The 22,478-nt window shown below is 44.0% G+C and overlaps 2 non-coding genes and 4 pseudogenes across 2 annotated transcripts; all 6 read right to left on the bottom strand.

Moving 5' to 3' along the window:
• Window positions 1-1,346: 1,346 nt before the first annotated feature.
• Window positions 1,347-1,465, bottom strand: LOC141270166 (5S ribosomal RNA; annotated as a pseudogene).
• A 941-nt stretch (window positions 1,466-2,406) lies between these two features.
• LOC141267702 (5S ribosomal RNA) lies at window positions 2,407-2,526 on the bottom strand (annotated as a pseudogene).
• Window positions 2,527-10,088: 7,562 nt separating this feature from the next.
• LOC141270058 (5S ribosomal RNA) lies at window positions 10,089-10,208 on the bottom strand (annotated as a pseudogene).
• A 615-nt stretch (window positions 10,209-10,823) lies between these two features.
• Window positions 10,824-10,942, bottom strand: LOC141268056 (5S ribosomal RNA; annotated as a pseudogene).
• Window positions 10,943-19,177: 8,235 nt separating this feature from the next.
• LOC141267133 (5S ribosomal RNA) lies at window positions 19,178-19,297 on the bottom strand. The gene has a single exon (XR_012321147.1). It is a non-coding gene; the product is annotated as a 5S ribosomal RNA (ribosomal RNA).
• Window positions 19,298-19,903: 606 nt separating this feature from the next.
• Window positions 19,904-20,022, bottom strand: LOC141266323 (5S ribosomal RNA). Its single transcript, XR_012320363.1, has one exon. It is a non-coding gene; the product is annotated as a 5S ribosomal RNA (ribosomal RNA).
• Window positions 20,023-22,478: the final 2,456 nt, after the last annotated feature.

Here is a 22,478-nt window from a genome sequence, read left to right as displayed (position 1 = left end):
TCAGATGATGACGATTGAACCCGCGATTGCTTCAATTTAGATATAGGGAAGTATAATTATACATATTAAATGATTATTAGTCACGGCTTACCATAACATGAATTCACATCATTATATAACAATAATAATCCGATATTGAAACTATTATTACTATTATTATTATTATGGTAATTTAATGATATTGCCAAGGAAGAAGGAAAGAAAAAATGATTGATGAATGTATCTTCTTTTGAGAATTTTCAGTTAAAGTCCTTTTAGTCTCAAAAAGGGGGAAATGTTAAATGGTTAATTATGGAAATTCATTTGGAATGTTAATCGATAATCATTTTTCTGAGTTCTATGCCTCAGCCATCGTGTCTAGTTGACATGCGCTATTTGTGTGTGTATTTTTGGTTCACTACCATATGTAGAACAGGTGTCCATACGACTGGCTATAAAAGCCCATGGTACAGAAAGGGGGGGCTCTCTTGCTCTGCCCACCCCACAAGACACAGAATCTTCATGCTGAGAAGCAGATGACATGTAGGCCTGGACACATGCTGGACAAAGACATGATTTACCAGCCAGGATCCAAGGAAAGATGGGTGAATCTCAGCAATTAAACAATTAAGCTAATTATGGACAAATGGACAATTACTTTATAACTAATTATTGTATGTACCTGCTGCAATCTGATTCTTTTTAATGGACAATCTAAGAATAAATAGATACATTTTTTTATAAGAATATCGTATTATTGATACTTTGAGAAGTCCTCAGTAGAAAAAAATAATACAGGAAGAGTATTATTTTACAGTCTCCCATCCAAGTACTAACCAGGCCCAACACTGCTTAGCTTCCAAGATCAGATGAGATCGGGCGTGTTCAGGGTGGTGTGGCCGTAGGCAGAGACATGCCTCTCACTTGCTGCTGAAGGCTAAACCCTTCATCGCGGTAATGTGACAGAAAGAGCAAGCTGGACCGGTAACTTGGGGGCGGAGCGAGACGTCCAGGGGTGAATGAAGGAAGAGGGTGAGATGGTTGCCAGTGACTTTGAGCTGCTCTTCAGGGGGGAGGGTCGTGTTGCCTGCAAAGGTCTTCTGCTTGGGGTTACCGGTGGTTGCCTCCAGCCACGCGGGAGACGCTGGTCCTGGTGAAAAGTAGCCTAGCATTAAAAGTAAAGAAGCAACAATGCTGGAGGCCCACGGTGATCAGAAGGATGCTGATATTTTGCAGAGATGAAATAGCGCAAGAGAGAAAGCAAATGAAAAAAAGAAACGAGAATGAATGTGTGCACTTGTGAAAGGGAATGGAAAAAAGGCACAGAAGAGAGTGCCCCCTGCTGATGGAAGGAAAGAAAAAGCAAAAGCTAACAGCACCTGGTAGTCCCTGGTGGTCTCCCATCCAAGTACTAACCAAACCTGACACTGCTTAGTTTCCAAGATCAGATGAGATCGGGCGTGTTCAGAATGGTGTGGCTGTAGGCAGAGACAAGCCTCTCACTTGCTGCTTTTCTACTTTGAAGTCTGGCTGCAGGCTGCCCTTTCCAGTGCTCAGCAAGACCAGGTCCTTTTGTGCTTTCCCTTCTCTTCAATTTTTTTGCTGGCTTCCTTAAAAGGTCTTGTAGACAGAACGCCCCACTCAGAGCCGCTGAGTTCACTGATCGGCTGCAGCACTGTCGACGGAACGTCAGCTTCACGGCCAATGCCACAGGCCGGGAGCAGAGGCGAGACTCAACAGCAGACCCGGGTAGGGTGAGTAGAGGCTGGTTAGTTGCTTTCTAATAGCCTGCAGCCGGGGATTAACTTTTAATGAAAGGGAACAATCCCTTTGACTGTCTGCAGCGCGCCACGCCTAGGAAGCGCACTCTCACACACAAGCCAGCATGCACACGTGCTCGCACGTGACAACACCACCTATCTGCCCCTACAACCTCTCCGTCACCATACCTCAGACTCTCCTGCCTCTTTTATGATTTCAGGGCCCTAGCAGGAATCACCCCCCCCTCCCCAATTCCTTCCGCACCTTCCTTGCCTTCCTTGCACTTAGGTTAGCTCTTTGTCCAACGTCTGGCTTGGTTACACAAGCTTCTTTGCAGAGAAACATGTTACTTCTGCTGGCCCTCGCTAGGTGGCCGGCATCCAAAACCTTCCCTGGGCACCTGCTGAAAGCCTGGCCTCTTCACTGCCCCGGGTGCTTTTAACACCATCATTTCCACACGGCGAGCTGCGGAGTCAATAAGCACTCCTAGCCGTGGCAAGGAGCTCGGTGTCAGGCCTGCGTGAAGGCGGCGGGGTAGCGTACTTAACTGCCAACTGGCTCAGAGGCCTTGGGGCTTCCATAATCTAAGTTACTTAAGGTCGGTGTCCGGCAAGGCGCCGTTCCATGCTAGCCGAGCTGGGCAGTAGGGCAAAACGTCATCAAAATGGTCTACAGCACCCGGTGTTCCCAGGAGGTCTCCCATCCAAGTACTGTCTGAGCCCAGCCCTGCTTTGCTTCCGAGATCAGACGAGATCAGGCGTATCCAAGGTGGTATGGCCAGTAGACGCTGCTCGATCCATCGCCCGGCCAGCCTTTCTCAGGATCGCTTGGTGGCGAGCAATCTGGCCGTGATGGGGCGGGCTCCGAAGGGTCCATGCAAAGGCTGTGCCGTCCCTACAGGTGTGGTTTGTTTAGCAGTGATTCACCGGCCGCATCAGGTGTCTTCAAAAATGTCTCGGCGCAGGGTCTCCTGCAGGATAAACCCTTCATCGCGGTAATGTGACAGAAAGAGCAAGCTGGACCCGTAACTTGGGGGCGGAGCGAGACATCCAGGGGTGAATGAAGGAAGAGGGTGAGATGGTTGCCAGTGACTTTGAGCTGCTCTTCAGGGGGGAGGGTCGTGTTGCCTGCAAAGGTCTTCTGCTTGGGGTTACCGGTGGTTGCCTCCAGCCACCCGGGAGACGCTGGTCCTGGTGAAAAGGAGCCTAGTATTAAAAGTAAAGAAGCAACAATGCTGGAGGCCCACGGTGATCAGAAGGATGCTGGTATTTTGCAGAGATGAAATAGCGCAAGAGAGAAAGCAAATGAAAAAAAGAAAATAGAATGAATGTGTGCACTTGTGAAAGGGAATGGAAAAAAGGCATAGAAGAGAGTGCCCCCTGCTGGTGGAAGGAAGGAAAAAAGCAAAAGCCTACAGCACCTGGCATTCCCAGGCGGTCTCTGTTAAATGGTTAATTATGGAAATTCATTTGGAATGTTAATCGATAATCATTTTTCTGAGTTCTATGCCTCAGTCATTGTGTCTAGTTGACATGCGCTATTTGTGTGTGTTTTTTTGGTTCACTACCATATGTAGAACAGGTGTCCATACGACTGGCTATAAAAGCCCATGGTACAGAAAGGGGGGGCTCTCTTGCTCTGCCCACCCCACAAGACACAGAATCTTCATGCTGAGAAGCAGATGATATGTAGGCCTGGACACATGCTGGACAAAGACATGATTTACCAGCCAGGATCCAAGGAAAGATGGGTGAATCTCAACAATTAAGCTAATTATGTACAAATGGACAATTACTTTATAACTAATTATTGTATGTACCTGCTGCAATCTGATTTTTTTTAATGGACAATCCAAGAATAAATAGATACATTTTTTATAAGAATATCGTGATATTGATACTTTGAGAAGTCCTCAGTAGAAAAAAATAATACAGGAAGAGTATTATTTTACAATGGTGAGCCAGCCAGTCCTGTTTTTTTGTTTTTTAAATTAAGTAAGTGAATTTCTTCCGTGAACAAGGGGGAAGTCCTGACGAGCTGAACAGCTGTTGTTCACGTGTCAGTAAATTCACTAGTTTGTCACGAGAAGCAGAAAGGACCTACAGACTGAGGAAAGACAGGAAGCAGAGGTACTAACAAGGAACAGAATCACACAGGAAAAGAATCAGACGAACTGAAGACAGGACGTGCTGATAAAGAGAAGCTAAGGAATCTTAAGGTAAGCAAAATATGGATATAATTTCTTCTTTTGCTAAACAAAGTAATATTAATTTCAAAGTTAATGTAGGAGATGACATAGAAGTTTTGTGGCTCAGTTTATACAAAAGAATGTGAATTGCAGAATTTACAGTTAACTTCTAAATTGGTAAATAGAGACAAACAGAAATTGAGAAATATTCTACATTTGGTAGATTTTTTTCATAGTCTTGTGTTAGAGATTTCTAAGCAGGAAAATAGTGTAGAAGTGTCAGACGGTGATACTGATTCAGACTGTAATGTGGAAAATGAACAAGAAGTAAGACACGTTTCTGTAACTGAAGGTGACCTTGGGTCTGACCAAGAGACGGACATACAGAAACCTGACATGGGAGGAGACATGACTGACATACGAGAAACCGACATACTAGGTGATGTGGGAGGAGACGTGAGTGACGTAGGAGGAACGGATGTACAAGAGCCACTAAAAATATCAGAGAATTCTGGAATTACCCAGGCTCAACTCCAAATTAAAATGAGGAAAAATTTGCTGAAATTATACAAAATCATGCCAAAATATGATGTCAAAATCCATGCCTGTAGAAATTCAGAGACATTTGAGAGCTTCTCTGATAAGTTTGATTTATCCAATGAGGAGAGGAATCAATTATTTAAAATATGGATTCCTGTGACATTGTCCAGACGTTTACATTTAATGCCCTGTGAAAATGACTCTCCTAATGGATGGGAAAATGATTCGGACAGATTAAGATATTTGTTTTATTGTGTCACAAAGGATTTTCCCAACATAGAAGATCTGCAGAAACTAAGGATTGGTAGGAAGGAATGTACATATACATTCATGTCCATATTTGAACGGTTGTACAAAGCTCTCATCAAAAATGGAAAAGTACAACATATGATAACAACTTTTGCACAAAAATTCAAATTCCTAAATTCAGTTTCCCAAGTTATGGCATCACAAAAAAATTCACTATTTGAATGTGCGCAGATGCTGGATTTTGTTAGAAAACATGAGAATCGTGAAAAGAAAATAAATCAAGCTAAATTTATAAAACCAGGAAAGGTAAAATCTTACCAAAAGCCAATATCAAACTCTCCTAGACTGAGTCATCCCCATAGTGAACTCTATCAAATACGCAGAAGATTACATATATGTTATAAGCCATATCAGCCAGTGCAAAGATCCATCTCTCCACAGAATGAGTTAATTCTCAGTCAGAACTCTGATTCTCTAAAAAGGAAAATGGCTGAAACTGATGGACAGAGACAGGTGAGACGACCAACTCACAGTGACGTCATGGAATGTGGACAGAAGAACAGGCAGTTCTCTGAGGTTTTGAAGGATAGAAAAATGTCTTTCCTAAATAGGGCGTTCCTGGAGATATTTGAGAGAGACAGAAGTTTTGGGTTAGGGAGTGGCTAAGGAAAAACTGTAATTATAATGTATCAAAATGTAATACAATGTCTCAATATTTATTTATAATCTTATACAGTAAAATTGTAGTTACATAGTTTCTAATAGTTCATATATATATATATACACTTGTCTAAGTAGAGATTGCGTATAATTGTATTTATATATACGTTTATAAGATATATATATATATATTAATTAATAAATTAGAACTTCATATATATAAATTTAAGTAGCAATATTTTGAATTACATTAGAACCAACCAATATATGTATAAGATATTTAAATAATTCTGTTTCTGTATGAATTTGATATTTAATTTTATTTTCTTATATTTCCTTAGAGTTTTCATTCCAAAGCAGGATTTCATCAAAGAACTCTAAAATGGATTTATTTCTTTATTCACACAGGAAGTGAAAAAATTGCATGATTTTATGTGTATAACATTTTAAAATAATAACAATATATCTAGTTGAACTATAATATATATGTAATACTTATTAATTCTTTTGTGTTGTTAATATTTTCTGTGCATGAAGTGTTCGTGCAAATTAAAGTAGCTTTACAGCATGACGTGTGACAGCTGCGGCCTTTGAACTTTGAGCTAATAGTATAGGATCCCATTCATTCTATTTTCAACTGATGTAACTTAAGACCGGACAGCCAGTGAAAAAAGAATCTAAGACAAGAGTTTTTTCAAGTGTCTGAAATTCCAGTGACTTACTCTCATATTATATAATATGTACTTGGGGAATAGTCAAAGAAATATAAAGATATTCAATTGATATGGCAATGCGCATTAATAAATTGGGATACAACAATTTTGGGTTAAATATATATATATATATATCTAAAACTTCATATGTGGAATGTTTGAGTTGAACAGATCTGTGAATGTCAGAGTGAAGGTGACAGATGAGTAAATCAGCAGCTGCTAAGTGTGATTGATGTGACAGAGGCCTTGTATGTTTGTATGTTTGAAAAAAAAAATGTTTCTTTATGTGAAGGTACAAAAATATATTTAATTCTGAGGAAATTATAATACATAATTAGGTATTATCTACATATATATATATTTCTATATTTCTTTAATAATTATTATTTCTTGATTTAACTAATAGTGGATAAGGGCAACCACACATCAAAATGGTTTACAAAGCAAATTTTTATTTAGAATAATTTTCCACATGATAATATTCTTGAATAACTATAATATTATTTTTAATGGTTACCTAAATAGGTACACACATCTCTTTAGTCAAATCTATGCTACTCATCGATATAAAATTTATGCACAATATTTCTAGAAGAATAATTATTTTTAATTTGGTTCTGATATATACATAAATTTTATAAAATAATATTTTTGGTATTAAGGGGGAAAATGTGTTTTTGATCCTGATTACATAATCACTTTTGATCAATACTTATTTTCCACACATTTTAATAAAGAAGAAATAATAATAAGGTACTATGGTATAATTAAGAAGGGTATTACATGCAAAGTTGCATAATTTAATATTTTTTGGTGGTACAAGGTTATGACAAATATGAAATCATCCAAACAATGGAGATATAAGGGTATTTTTTATGGAGAATATAATTACTCTGCATTTGTTATTAAAATTTAAAGGCCTTATTTTTATTTTTATTCTTATTTTTACTCTTAATTTTATTTTTCATTTTTAAGATTTTATTCTTACTTTATACTTCTTTTTTTTTATTTTTTCATTTTTTAATTCTCATTTGATTTTATTTGAGTTCAATATCTCAATTGAGAAAGCACATTACTATTTAATAAAGTAATGTCTAATACAAAAGTATTGCTTCATTAAATATATATTGCTAAGGAAAAAAATGTTTACATTTTCTGAGTAAACACAACAATTCATTCATTCATTTATTCATTCATTCATTCATTCATTCATTCATTCATACTTTCATATATTTATTTATTTTGGTTCAGGAGTATACATTCTTTGATATTATTGGTTTAATAAAGATATAAAAACTTGTTTTTTCAAAATACACTGACACCTATGGGTTGGAAAAGGTAATTACACCTATGACATAAAAATGTTCTATCATGTGGAGAACTTGATTGATAATGAATTATTATCTATTATTGTTTATTATTCCGCACATAATTTATTTTAATATTTTGATAATAATTAGATGGATATTACTGATTGCTATGGTACGCTGTGATATTATAGGTTAGGAAAAACTGCCAGATTTGGTATCAGATTAGGGAATGAAGACTTCAATCAAGACATCGCAATTATGAATTCTATCTTAATAAAGACTCTTAATTTTTATAAATCAAAGAGATTCTCAAAAGTTACAAGAAGAAGCAACTGATATCCTGACGTCTCAGAAGGTAACAGGTGTGAATGCTGAGTGTTATAATAGACTGTGTCCATTACATACAATACAATTCACACCACTGATCACCAGGACGGCAGAGGACGATGATCCTATATGTACTGTGTTATGTTCAAGTTTCATCACGTTCCAGTGGTTTCTTATCACCTGCAACGCTTCAATGAAAGCTGGTGAACAGGTAATACCTGGCATATGTGTCCTGTATATAAAGTACTGAGTACTGGTTATGGTGCTATATAAAGCAGGAAAGTGTCAAGTTAACTCTTGCTTTACTGACCAAAGACGTCACATCTGTTCCAAAAGTGACACGAGACCAGTGTGGACACACGGAAGATTCCAAAGACGATACAACGTAAGTCCAGGTGACACTGCACAGATATTAAAGCTACATTTCATCCATGGACTTTGTTTTCTTATCAACTGACACACATGATCTTTCTAATAAAGAGTACAGTTTATGGACTGAACAATAATGAGCACAATTATGGACTGTACAATATCTACATGCTGTAATTTATTTCAAAGGAGTTTTCATCTAAAGACTGTGTTATAAAAGAACCAAGAAGACGAGACGACGACCCGATGACATCAGATGATGACGATTGAACCCGCGATTGCTTCAATTTAGATATAGGGAAGTATAATTATACATATTAAATGAATATTAGTCACGGCTTACCATAACATGAATTCACATCATTATATAACAATAATCCGATATTGATACTATTATTACTATTATTATTATTATGGAAATTTAATGATATTGCCAAGGAAGAAGGAAAGAAAAAATGATTGATGAATGTATCTTCTTTTGAGATTTTTCAGTTAAAGTCCTTTTATTCTCAAAAAAGGGGTAAATGTTAAATGGTTAATTATGGAAATTCATTTGGAATGTTAATCGATAATAATTTTTCTGAGTTCTATGCCTCAGCCATCGTGTCTAGTTGACATGCGCTATTTGTGTGTGTATTTTTGGTTCACTACCATATGTAGAACAGGTGTCCATACGACTGGCTATAAAAGCCCATGGTACAGAAAGGGGGGGCTCTCTTGCTCTGCCCACCCCACAAGACACAGAATCTTCATGCTGAGAAGCAGATGACATGTAGGCCTGGACACATGCTGGACAAAGACATGATTTACCAGCCAGGATAAGAGTAAAGATGGGTGAATCTCAACAATTAAGCTAATTATGGACAAATGGACAATTACTTTATAACTAATTATTGTATGTACCTGCTGCAATCTGATTCATTTTAATGGACAATCCAAGAATAAATAGATACATTTTTTTATAAGAATATCGTGATATTGATACTTTGAGAAGTCCTCAGTAGAAAAAAATAATACAGGAAGAGTATTATTTTACAGTCTCCCATCCAAGTACTAACCAGGCCTGACCCTGCTTAGCTTCCGAGATTAGATGAGATTGGGCGTGTTCAGGGTGGTGTGGCCGTAGGCAGAGACAAATCTCTCACTTGCTGCTTTTCTACTTTGACGTCTGGCTCCTTAAAAGGTCTTGTAGACACAACGCCCCACTAAGAGCCGCTGAGCTCACTGATCGGCTGCAGCGCTGTAGACGGAACGTCAGCTTCACGGCCAATGCCACAGGCCGGGAGCAGAGGCGAGACTCACCGGTAGACCCGGGTAGGGTGAGTAGAGCGCAGTTAGTTGCTTTCTAATAGGCTGCAGCCGGGGATTAACTTTTAATGAAAGGGAACAATCCCTTTGACTGTCTGCAGCGTGCCACACCTAGGAAGCGCACTCTCACACACAAGCCAGCATGCACACGTGCTCGCACGTGACAACACCCCCTATCTGCCCCTACAACCTCTCTGTCACCATGCGTCAGACTCTCCTGCCTGTTTTATGATTTCAGGGCCCTAGCAGGAATCACCCCCCCCTCCCCAATTCCTTCCGCAACTTCCTTGCGTTCCTTGCACTGAGGTTAGCTCTTTGTCAGCCGTCTGGCTTGGTTACACAAGCTTCTTTGCAGAGAAACATGTTACTTCTGCTGGCCCTCGCTAGGCGGCCGGCATCCAAAGCCTTCCCTGGGCACCTGCTGAAAGCCTGGCCCCTTCACGGCCCCGGGTGCTTTTAACGCCATCATTTCCACACGGCGAGCTGTGGAGTCAATAAGCACTCCTAGCCGTGGCAAGGAGCTAGGTGTCAGGCCTGCGTGAAGGCGGCGGGGTAGCGTACTTAGCTGACAACTGGCTCAGAGGCCTTGGAGCTTCCATCATCTAAGTTACTTTAGGTCGGTGTCCGGCAAGGCGCCATTCCATGCTAGCCGAGCTGGGCAGTAGGTAAAAACGTCATCAAAATGGTCTACAGCTCCCGGTGTTCCCAGGAGGACTCCCATCCAAGTACTGTTCGAGCCCAGCCCTGCTTTCTGTCCGAGATCAGTTGAGATCGGGAGTATCCAAGGTGGTATGGCCAGTATACACTGCTTGATCCATCGCCCGGCCAGCCTTTCTCCGGATCGCTTGGTGGCGAGCAATCTGGCCGTGACAGGGCGGGCTCCGAAGTGTCCATGCAAAGGCTGTGCCATCCCTACAGGTGTGGTTTGTTTAGCAGTGATTCACCCGCCGCATCAGGTGTCTTCCAAAATGTCTCGGCGCAGGGTCTCCTGCAGGCTAAACCCTTCATCGTGGTAATGTGACAGAAAGAGCAAGCTGGACCCGTAACTTGGGGGTGGAGCGAGACGTCCAGGGGTGAATGAAGGAAGAGGGTGAGATGGTTGCCAGTGACTTTGAGCTGCTCTTCAGGGGGGAGGGTCGTGTTGCCTGCAAAGGTCTTCTGCTTGGGGTTACCGGTGGTTGCCTCCAGCCACTTGAGAGACGCTGGTCCTGGTGAAAAGGAGCCTAGTATTAAAAGTAAATAAGCAACAATGCTGGAGGCCCACGGTGATCAGAAGGATGCTGGTATTTTGCAGAGATGAAATAGCGCAAGAGAGAAAGCAAATGAAAAAAAGAAAAGAGAATGAATGTGTGCACTTGTGAAAGGGAATGGAAAAAAGGCATAAAAGAGAGTGCCCCCTGCTGGTGGAAGGAAGGAAAAAGCTTACATCACGTGGTATTCCCAGGTGGTCTCCCATCCAAGTACTAACCAGGTGCAACCCTGCTTAGCTTCCAAGATCAGATGAGATCAGGCGTGTTCAGGGTGGTGTGGCCGTAAGCAGAGACAAGCCTCTCACTTGCTGCTTTTCTACTGTGACGTCTGGCTGCCGGCTGCCCTTTCCAGTGCTCAGCAAGACCAGGTCCTTTTGTGCTTTCCCTTCTCTTCAATTTTTTTGCTGGCTTCCTTAAAAGGTCTTGAAGACACAACGTCCCACTCAGAGCCACTGAGCTCACTGATCGGCTGCAGCGCTGTCGACGGAACGTCAGCTTCACGGCCAATACCACAGGCCGGGAGCAGAGGCGAGACTCACCGGTAGACCCGGGTAGGGTGAGCAGAGCACGGTTAGTTGCTTTCTAATAGCCAGCAGCCAGGGATTAATTTTTAATGAAAGGGAACAATCCCTTTGACTGTCTGCAGCGCGCCACACCTAGGAAGCGCACTCACACACAAGCCAGCATGCACACGTGCTCGCACGTGACAACACCCTCTATCTGCCCCTACAACCTCTCCGTCACCATGCGTCAGACTCTCCTGCCTGTTTTCTGATTTCAGGACCCTAGCAGGAATCACCCCCCCCTCCCCAATTCCTTCCTTGCCTTCCTTGCACTGAGGTTAGCTCTTTGTCAGCCGTCTGGCTTGGTTACACAACCTTCTTTGCAGAGAAACATGTTACTTCTGCTGGCCCTCGCTAGGCGGCCAGCATCCAAACCCTTCCCTGGGCACCTGCTGAAAGCCTGGCCCCTTCACGGCCCCGGGTGCTTTTAACGCCATCATTTCCACACGGCGAGCTGCGGAGTCAATAAGCACTCCTAGCCGTGGCAAGGAGCTAGGTGTCAGGCGTGCGTGAAGGCGGCGGGGTAGCGTACTTAGCTGCCAACTGGCTCAGAGGCCTTGGGGCTTCCATCATCTAAGTTACTTAAGGTCGGTGTCCGGCAAGGCGCCGTTCCATGCTAGCCGAGCTGGGTAGTAGGGCAAAACGTCATCAAAATGGTCTACAGCACCTTGTGTTGCCAGGAGGTCTCCCATCCAAGAACTGTCCGAGCCCAGCCCTGCTTTGCTTTCAAGATCAGACAAGATCAGGCATATCCAAGGTGGTATGGCCAGTAAACGCTGCTCGATCCATCGCCCGGCCAGCCTTTCTCAGGATCGCTTTGTTATGATCTGCTACAGAGACTAAGGAAAGAAAGGAGATCTATCCCTACAATAGAACTAAGCTAGATCCCTACGATGTAACGGGGAACCTGATCCTGCGATCAGACCCGCTAAAGTCCTCGGCTAGTATGAACGCAGACCTATAGATGTGAGGGAGGGATCCCTACAAGATCTAGGGACTGGGAAAAGTTGGACACCTCCTAGCAGAAATAGTAGCAGTCAAAGACAAACACACAACAAAAAGGCATAGGGGTCAGAAGACCTAGCAAAACTAACTGAGAACGGCAACAAAGCAACAAGCTAGCTCAACAGTAGTAAATACAAATGAAGTCCAGCAAAGCCAGGAGGGCGGAGCCGGATTAAATAGGCAAAATGGTCATGTGACCAGCAAACTAAAAAAAACCTAACAGGAGAGTTGTAACAGTACCACCTCTTCTAAGAGGATCCTCCGGATCCCCTAGGCCCAGGCTTACCAGGAAACCTCCTGTGAAACGCTCGGACAAGTCTGGGGGCAGAAACATAATCCGCTCTCACCCATGAGTTATCCTCAGGTCCGAAACCCTTCCAAGCGACGAGATACTGCAAACTCCCTCTATACCGTCTAGAATTTAGGATGCGGGAAATTTCATATTCCCCGTCCTCCACCACAGGAGGAACAGTGGCAGAGGCATCACCATCCGACACATCAGCTTTTTTCAACAGAGAAAAATGAAACACCGGATTTATCCTCCAGGACGTAGGAACCTCCAGCCTAACAGCAGATTGATTAACTATCTGAAGTACCTTAAAGGGCCCTACGAACTTGGGACCCAATTTTTTAGAAGGAATCCTCAATCGCAGATTCTTAGAGGACAACCAAACCATGTCACCAACTGCAAACAAAACCTCTTGCCGTTTCCTATCAAAGTACCTCTTAGATTTTTTGTTAGCCTCCTGAAGATTACCACGCACATCCGTCCAAACTCTCCAAATCACCGGAAAAACTCTCCTCCTCAGGCACAGCCGAAACCAATTTGGAAAATGACCCAAAAGACGGATGTCTCCCAGAACAACAAAAAAAAGGCGAACACCCAGCAGAAGAGGATGTATGGTTGTTAAGAGCAAATTCAGCAAGTGGCAGAAACTCAGACCACCCCTCTTGATTGTCTGCCACAAAACAACGCAAGAACTGCTCAACATCCTGGTTCTTCCTTTCTGTCTGGCCATTAGACTCAGGATGATATCCGGATGAAAACGACAAATGAACTCCCAACCTGTCACAAAAGGCACGCCAAAAACTTGCCACGAACTGAGGTCCCCTATCAGAAATAATGTCAGTAGGAACACCATGTAGTCTGACAATCTCCTTGACAAAGGCCTTAGCGAGTGTCTTAGCGCAAGGCAGGTTGATGAAGGGAACCAAGTGACACATCTTGCTAAAACGGTCCACGACCACCCAGATGACCGTGAAACCTTCAGAGGGAGGAAGGTCAGTAATAAAGTCCATAGCCAGATGTGTTCAAGGTGCACTAGGAACCTCCAGAGGTCAAAGCAACCCCGCAGCAGGAGCATGCGAAGACTTGGATCTTGCACACACAGTACATTGGCGCACCCACTTAATGACTTCCTTCTGCCATCCAGGCCACCAAAAACTGCGACCCACAAGTCTCTTGGTCTCAGAAATTCCTGGATGACCTGCCAACCGAGACTCATGACACTTAACAAACAAATCTCTCCTAAAGGTCCTAGGCACAAACAACCTCCCATGGGGAGTGTTAGATGGGGCATTCTCCTGTGCTTTAAGAATCTCATCCTCCAAAACGGAGTCCAAAGCAGCAATCACAACACCTTCTTGTAAAATGGTCTCCTCTTCCTCCTCAACACCGACCATGGGAGAAAAGCTGCGAGACAAAGCATCCGCTTTAACATTCTTGGTACCCGGGATGTAAGTAACGGAAAAATTAAACCGCGAGAAAAAAAGTGCCCACCTAGCCTGACGGGCATTCAAGCGCTTGGCAGCATCAAGATAGATCAGATTATTATGATCAGTGAAAACCTGAATGGGAAATTCAGCACCTTCCAAGAGATGACGCCAGTATTCAAATGCGAGTTTAATCGCCAGCAATTCCCGATTATCAATATCGTAATTAAGTTCAGTCTCGGAAAATTTTTTTGAAAAAGAGGCACAGGGATGTACTCCATCCTTGTTTTCCTGAGACAACACCGCACCAACCCCCAGCGAAGAAGCATCAACCTCAACCAAAAACGGCTTAGTCACATCAGGCTGCATAAGGATGGGAGCAGAGGTGAACCTCTCCTTTAGAAACACAAAAGCTTCAATGGCCTCAGAAGTCCACTGAACCGCATTAGCACCTTTCCTGGTGCGATCGGTCAGCGGTTTGACAATAATAGAAAATTTTTTTATGAATTTTCTGTAATAATTGGCGAAACCAAAAACCTCTGTATCAATTTCAAACCAATAGGCCTAGGCCATTCCTGCACAGCTTGAACTTTAACCGGGTCCATCTCAAAACCTTCACTGGAGATAATGTAGCCCAAAAAACTAATTCTCTGTACAGCGAACTCACATTTCTCCAGCTTAGCAAAAAGCGAATTGTCCATTAATAACTGTAATACCTCACGTACGCTCCACCAATGAGACTCCAGATCCGGCGAATAAATCAAAATGTCATCCAAATACACAACCACATTTTTGCCGATTAAAGGTCTAAGGATATCATTAATAAGATTCTGAAAAAATGCTGGAGCATTGGTGAGACCAAAAGGCATAACCAGATTCTCAAAATGACCCACAGGAGTGTTAAAAGCAGTCTTCCATTCATCACCCTCCTTCATGTGCAACAAATTGTATGCCCCCCGGAGATCAATTTTAGAGAACCACTTGGCCCCCACTAACTGGTTAAATAAATCAGGAATCAATGGCAGTGGGTAAGGATTGCTTACAGTAATTTTATTAATCTCACGAAAGTCCAGACAAGGACGTAAACCGCCATCTTTTTTTTTACAAAAAAAAATCCAACAGCCACAGGAGACTTGGAAGGCCTAATGTGACCGGCGGCCAAGCTTGTCTGTATGTATTCTTCCAAAGCCTTTCTTTCAGGAATAGTAAGATTAAATAAACGACTCTTAGGAAGAGTCGCGCCAGGGACAAATTCAATGGTACAATCATAGTCTCTATGGGGAGGCAAAACCTGCGACTCCTCCTCAGAAAAAACTCTCCAAAAATCCTGAATAGGTACAGGCAATTCCCCTCTATCCACAGCAGCAATGCACCCGTTACAACACTTGTCATAACACTTAGGGCTCCAGGACTTAATTTCATTGGTAGACCAATCCAGTACAGGATTGTGCAATTTTAACCAGGGTAACCCCAATATTACTGGAGAAGGCAAATTATCCAATACCACCAAATCCAAATTCTCTTGATGAATACCATTAATAGTGAGGGGAAATTCACAGACCTTGTGAGTAACACTCTTCAAGGGAGAGCCATCGACAGAAACCACAGCAATAGAGGAAGACAAAGTTTTAGGTTCTAATCTAAGTTTTTCCAAGAATCCCCCATCAATCACATTCAGAGTAGATCCACAATCCACAAATACCCGAAATTCAATTAATTCATCCTGAGCAGCAGTAGTGGCAGATAGGAATACTCCCTTAGAATTTAAACAGGCAATACGAGCATGACTGACCATTTTTTTTTCTTTCTTCTTACGAAGCACACAGCTCTTAATAAAATGACCAGAATTTCCGCAATAGAAACACAAGCCTTCAGAAAGTCGGCGGTCTTTTTCCTGAGAGCGGGGTGCCATCGCCCCAATTTCCATCGGCTCTCCATTGTCAGCACAGAACCTCTCAGGACTCGAAGCTGACATAGCAGAGGATTTGCTCTCATTAACCCTTTCACGCAGTCTCCTGTCCACCCGTATAGCTAATTGCATTGCCTCCTGCAAGTTTCCAGGTGTGGGATAATCAATCAGTAAATGCTTTACCCTTTCACATAGCCCTGCAAGAAACAAGCTTTTCAAAGCAGAATCGTTCCACCCCACCTGGGCAGACCACCGACGGAAGTGAGAACAATATTTTTCCACATTACCTGATCCCTGCCTCAAACGTCTTAATTCAGACTCAGCAGATGAGACACGATCAGGATCATCGTACAACAAACCCAAAGCAGAAAAAAAACTATCCACTGATCTAAAGCACGGATCACTAGGTTGGAGAGAGAAGGCCCATCCCTGAGGATCTTTGCGCAAAAGTGACATTATGATCCCTATGCGCTGTGATTCATCACCAGAGGATCCGGGTCTCAAACGAAAATATAATAGACAAGCATTTTTAAAACAAAAAAAAATCTTGTTTTTCGCCAAAAAATAGATCAGGCAGACGTACCTTAGGTTCCACAAAATGCGATCCAGAACAGCTACTCACGTGTTGTTGGAGCTTGGTCACCTCCAGAGAGAGTCACTGCAAGCGTTGAGCCAAATCTTGCACCGAGACCATGATGGAAAACTGGAGGTCTTTCCTTAGAGAAAATTCTTTTTTTTTTTTTTATGGCTGGAATTACTGTTATGATCTGCTACAGAGACTAAGGAAAGAAAGGAGATCTATCCCTACAATAGAACTAAACTAGATCCCTACGATGTAACGGGGAACCTGATCCTGCGATCAGACCCGCTAAAGTCCTCGGCTAGTCTGAACGCAGACCTATAGATGTGAGGGAGGGATCCCTACAAGATCTAGGGACTGGGAAAAGATGGACACCTCCTAGCAGAAATAGCAGCAGTCAAAGACAAACACACAACAAAAAGGCATAGGGGTCAGAAGACCTAGCAAAACTAACAGAGAACGGCAACAGAGCAACAAGCTAGCTCAACAGTAGTAAATACAAATGAAGTCCAGCAAAGCCAGGAGGGCGGAGCCGGATTAAATAGGCAAAATGGTCATGTGACCAGCAAACTAAAAAAAACCTAACAGGAGAGTTGTAACACGCTTGGTGGCGAGCAATCTGGCCGTGATGGGGCGGGCTCCGAAGGGTCCATGCAAAGGCTGTGCCGTCCCTACAGGTGTGGTTTGTTTAGCAGTGATTCACCCGCCGCATCAGGTGTCTTCAAAAATGCCTCGGCGCAGGGTCTCCTGCAAGCTAAACCCTTCATCGCGGTAATGTGACAGAAAGAGCAAGCTGGACCCGTAACTTGGGGGCGGAGCGAGACGTCCAGGGGTGAATGAAGGAAGAGGGTGAGATGGTTGCCAGTGACTTTGAGCTGCTCTTCAGGGGGGAGGGTCGTGTTGCCTGCAAAGGCCTTCTGCATGGGGTTACCGGTGGTTGCCTCCAGCCACCCGGGAGACGCTGGTCCTGGTGAAAAGGAGCCTATTATTAAAAGTAAATAAGCAACAATGCTGGAGGCCCACGGTGATCAGAAGGATGCTGGTATTTTGCAGAGATGAAATAGCGCAAGAGAGAAAGCAAATGAAAAAAAGAAAAGAGAATGAATGTGTGCACTTGTGAAAGGGAATGGAAAAAAGGCATAGAAGAGAGTGCCCCCTGCTGGTGGAAGGAAGGAAAAAGCAAAAGCCTACAGCACCTGGCATTCCCAGGCGGTCTCTGTTAAATGGTTAATTATGGAAATTCATTTGGAATGTTAATCGATAATCATTTTTCTGAGTTCTATGCCTCAGCCATCGTGTCTAGTTGACATGCGCTATTTGTGTGTGTATTTTTGGTTCACTACCATATGTAGAACAGGTGTCCATACGACTGGCTATAAAAGCCCATGGTACAGAAAGGGGGGGCTCTCTTGCTCTTCCCACCCCACAAGACACAGAATCTTCATCCTGAGAAGCAGATGACATGTAGGCCTGGACACATGCTGGACAAAGACATGATTTACCAGCCAGGATCCAAGGAAAGATGGGTGAATCTCAACAATTAAGCTAATTATGGACAATTACTTTATAACTAATTATTGTATGTACCTGCTGCAATCTGATTCTTTTTAATGGACAATCCAAGAATAAATAGATACATTTTTTTATAAGAATATCGTGATATTGATACTTTGAGAAGTCCTCAGTAGAAAAAAATAATACAGGAAGAGTATTATTATACAGTCTCCCATCCAAGTAGTAAACAGGCCCGACCCTGCTTAGCTTCCTTGATCAGATGAGATCGGGCGTGTTCAGGGTGGTGTGGCCGTAGGCAGATACAAGCCTCTCACTTGCTGCTTTTCTATTTTGACGTATGGCTGCCGGCTGCCCTTTCCAGTGCTCAGGAAGACCAGGTCCTTTTGTGCTTTCCCTTCTCTTCAATTTTTTTGCTGGCTTCCTTAAAAGGTCTTGTAGACACAATGCCCCACTCAGAGCCGCTGAGCTCACTGATCGGCTACAGCGCTGTCGACGGAACGTCAGCTTCACGGCCAATTGCACAGGCCGGGAGCAGAGGCGAGACTCACCGGTAGACCCGGGTAGGGTGAGTAGAGCGCGGTTAGTTGCTTTCTAATAGGCTGCAGCCGGGGATTAACTTTTAATGAAAGGGAACAATCCATTTGACTGTCTTCAGCGCGCCACACCTAGTAAGCGCACTCTCACACACAAGCCAGCATGCACACGTGCTCACACGTGACAACACCCCCTATCTGCCCCTACAACCTCTCCGTCACCATGCGTCTGACTCTCCTGCCTGTTTTATGATTTCAGGGCCCTAGCAGGAATCACCCCCCCCTCCCCAATTCCTTCAGCACCTTCCTTGCCTTCCTTGCACTGAAGTTAGCTCTTTGGCAGCCGTCTGGCTTGGTTACACAAGATTCTTTGCAGAGAAACATGTTACTTCTGCTGGCCCTCGCTAGGCGGCCGGCATCCAAAACCTTCCCTGGGCACCTGCTGAAAGCCTGGCCCCTTCACGGCCCCGGGTGCTTTTAACACCATCATTTCCACACGGCGAGCTGCAGAGTCAATAAGCACTCCTAGCCGTGGTAAGAAGCTCGGTGTCAGGCCTGCGTGAAGGCGGCGCGGTAGCGTACTTAGCTGCCAACTGGCTCAGAGGCCTTGGGGCTTCCATCATCTAAGTTACTTCAGGTCGGTGTCCGGCAAGGCGCCGTTCCATGCTAGCCGTGCTGCGCAGTAGGGCAAAACGTTATCAAAATGGTCTACAGCACCCGGTGTTCCCAGGAGGTCTCCCATCCAAGTACTGTCTGAGCCCAGCCCTGCTTTGCTTCCGAGATCAGATGAGATCGGGCGTATCCAAGGTGGTATGGCCAGTAGACGCTGCTCGATCCATCGCCCGGCCAGCCTTTCTCAGGATCGCTTGGTGGCGAGCAATCTGGCCGTGACAGGGCGGGCTCCGAAGGGTCCATGGAAAGTCTGTGCCGTCCCGACAGGTGTGGTTTGTTTAGCAGTGATTCACCCTCCGCATCAGGTGTCTTCAAAAATGTCTCGGCGCAGGGTCTCCTGCAGGCTAAACCCTTCATCACGGTAATGTGACAGAAAGAGCAAGCTGGACCCGTAACTTGGGGGCGGAGCGAGACGTCCAGGGGTGAATGAAGGAAGAGGGTGAGATGGTTGCCAGTGACTTTGAGCTGCTCTTCAGGGGGGAGGGTCATGTTGCCTGCAAAGGTCTTCTGCTTGGGGTTACCGGTGGTTGCCTCCAGCCACGCGGGAGACGCTGGTCCTAGTATTAAAAGTAAAGAAGCAACAATGCTGGAGGCCCACGGTGATCAGAAGGATGCTGGTATTTTGCAGAAATGAAATAGCGCAAGAGAGAAAGCAAATGAAAAAAAGAAAAGAGAATGAATGTGTGCACTTGTGAAAGGGAATGGAAAAAAGGCATAGAAGAGAGTGCCCCCTGCTGGTGGAAGGAAGGAAAAAGCAAAAGCCTACAGCACCTGGTATTCCCAGGTGGTCTCCCATCCAAGTACTAACCAGGCCCAGCCCTGCTTAGCTTCCAAGATCAGACGAGATCAGACGTGTTCAGGGTGGTGTGGCCGTAGGCAGAGACAAGCCTCTCACTTGCTGCTTTTCTACTTTGACGTCTGGCTGCCGGCTGCCCTTTCCAGTGCTCAACAAGACCAGGTCCTTTTGTGCTTTCCCTTCTCTTCAATTTTTTTGCTGGCTTCCTTAAAAGGTCTTGTAGACACAACGCCCCACTCAGAGCCGCTGAGCTCACTAATCGGCTGCAGCGCTGTCGACGGAACGTCAGCTTCACGGCCAATGCCACACGCCAGGAGCAGAGGCGAGACTCACCGGTAGACCCGGGTAGGGTGAGTAGAGTGCGGTTAGTTGCTTTCTAATAGCCTGCAGCCGGGGATTAACTTTTAATGAAAGGGAACAATCCCTTTGACTGTCTGCAGCGCGCCACACCTAGGAAACGCACTCTCACACACAAGCCAGCATGCACACGTGCTCGCACGTGACAACACTCCCTATCTGCCTCTACAACCTCTCCGTCACCATGCGTCAGACTCTCCTGCCTGTTTTATGATTTCAGGGCCCTAGCAGGAATCACCCCCCCCCTCCCCAATTCCTTCCGCACCTTCCTTGCACTGAGGTTAGCTCTTTGTCAGCCGTCTGGCTTGGTTACACAAGCTTCTTTGCAGAGAAACATGTTACTTCTGCTGGCCCTCGCTAGGCGGCCGGCATCCAAAACCTTCCCTGGGCACCTCCTGAAAGCCTGGCCCCTTCACGGCCCCGGGTGCTTTTAACGCCATCATTTACACACGGCAAGCTGCGGAGTCAATAATCACTCCTAGCCGTGGCAAGGAGCTCGGTGTCAGGCCTGCGTGAAGGCTAGAGATGAGCGTTGTTCTACTCGAACTGTTCGCCAATCTCAAATTCGAGCTGTTTTGGGCGGTGTTCGAGCCGTTCGGCGAACACGAACAATTTGAGAAAAATTCGGCTGTTCGAGGTTATGTTCGATAACTGTTCGTGCACCATAATCATAACTGGATTTTTTCTCAGTAATGATGAAAATTAATGTTAATACGCAGTTTGAATGTACAGCGGGGTTGGGGGAGGGGCAGGGGATGGATCTCTGCAGGAACAATGAAGATCTCCATTTTTTTTTCTCTTTCCCGCATTTGCAGTGGGGAGGTGCAATCTGTCAGCCTATCAGCAGCGCACACACGGAGCGAAGTGCTTTTTTTCACACAAGCAAGGGCATGTGTCATTGGCGGTGTATGTCACATGTCCTTGCCCTATAAGACCAAGCCATTTTCCCCGTCGCCACCATTTTCTCACTGCTGCAGCTGCATGTTAGACGGCACCGCTGTTGCTGTGTGCGCTATACCTTGTTAATTTCAAGCCAATTTTCGCACAAATATACAGATAGCTTGGGAGTAGGGAATAGTTGTGATTGCAGTCCTTTTAAGGACTAGGTTACAGCATTTCCTACGACTTTTATCAGGGAGGTCTGTGCTCTTAAATAGATAGGTTGTGGGAGTAAAGACTAATTGTAATTGGAGTCCTTTTCAGGACTAGGTTACATCAGTTCTTATCAGTTTTTGCCAGGCAGGTCTGTGCCAGTGCTGTGCAAGTTTTTTTCACAGCATTTGGCTGAATCTAGCAAAGCTAATCCTTTTTGGCCTATTGCAGAGTGTGTTAGTCAGTGGAGTAGCCTATCTGTGTTGCAAGATATACCACCTGTGTATAGAATACCAATTTTTTTACTGCACCTAGTGAAGTAAAATCTTTTGGGCATAGCATCATTCTATTAGTCCATCTATACTGACCTCCATCAGGTTGCAAATTAAAACTAATTTTTATCTGCATCTACAGTACCTCTGAAAAAATATTTGGGCTTCTACCTGTGTGTGGGACTTGTTGTATTAGTCCATCTATACTGACCTCCATCAGGTTGCAAACTGAATATATTTTTTTCTGCATCTACCTCTGAAAAAATATTGGGCTTCTAGCTGTGTGTGGGACTTGTTGTATTAGTCCATCTATACTGACCTCCATCAGGTTGCAAACTGAATATATTTTTTTCTGCATCTACCTCTGAAAAAATATTGGGCTTCTAGCTGTGTGTGGGTCTTGTTCTATTAATCCATCTATACTGACCTCCATCAGGTTGCAAACTGAATATAATTTTTTTCTGCATCTAGCTCTGAAAAAATATTTGGCCTTCTAGTAGTGTGCCGGACTTTCTCTATTAGTCCATCTATACTGACCTCCATCAGGTTGCAAACTGAATATAATTTTTTTCTGCATCTAGCTCTGAAAAAATATTTGGCCTTCTAGTAGTGTGTCGGACTTTCTCTATTAGTCCATCTATACTGACCTCCATCAGGTTGCAAATTAAAACTAATTTTTATCTGCATCTACAGTACCTCTGAAAAAATATTTGGGCTTCTAGCTGTGTGTGAGACTTGTTGTATTAGTCCATCTATACTGACCTCCATCAGGTTGCAAACTGAATATATTTTTTTCTGCATCTACCTCTGAAAAAAT

This window comes from Phyllobates terribilis, unplaced genomic scaffold (genome assembly GCF_046119375.1).
Source record: "Phyllobates terribilis strain yellow unplaced genomic scaffold, ASM4611937v1 Scaffold_4__5_contigs__length_816908805, whole genome shotgun sequence".
Classification (NCBI taxonomy): Eukaryota; Metazoa; Chordata; class Amphibia; order Anura; family Dendrobatidae; genus Phyllobates; species Phyllobates terribilis.
The sequence above is the reverse complement of the archived record's forward strand: the minus strand, read 5'-3'. Positions and strand labels throughout refer to the sequence as shown.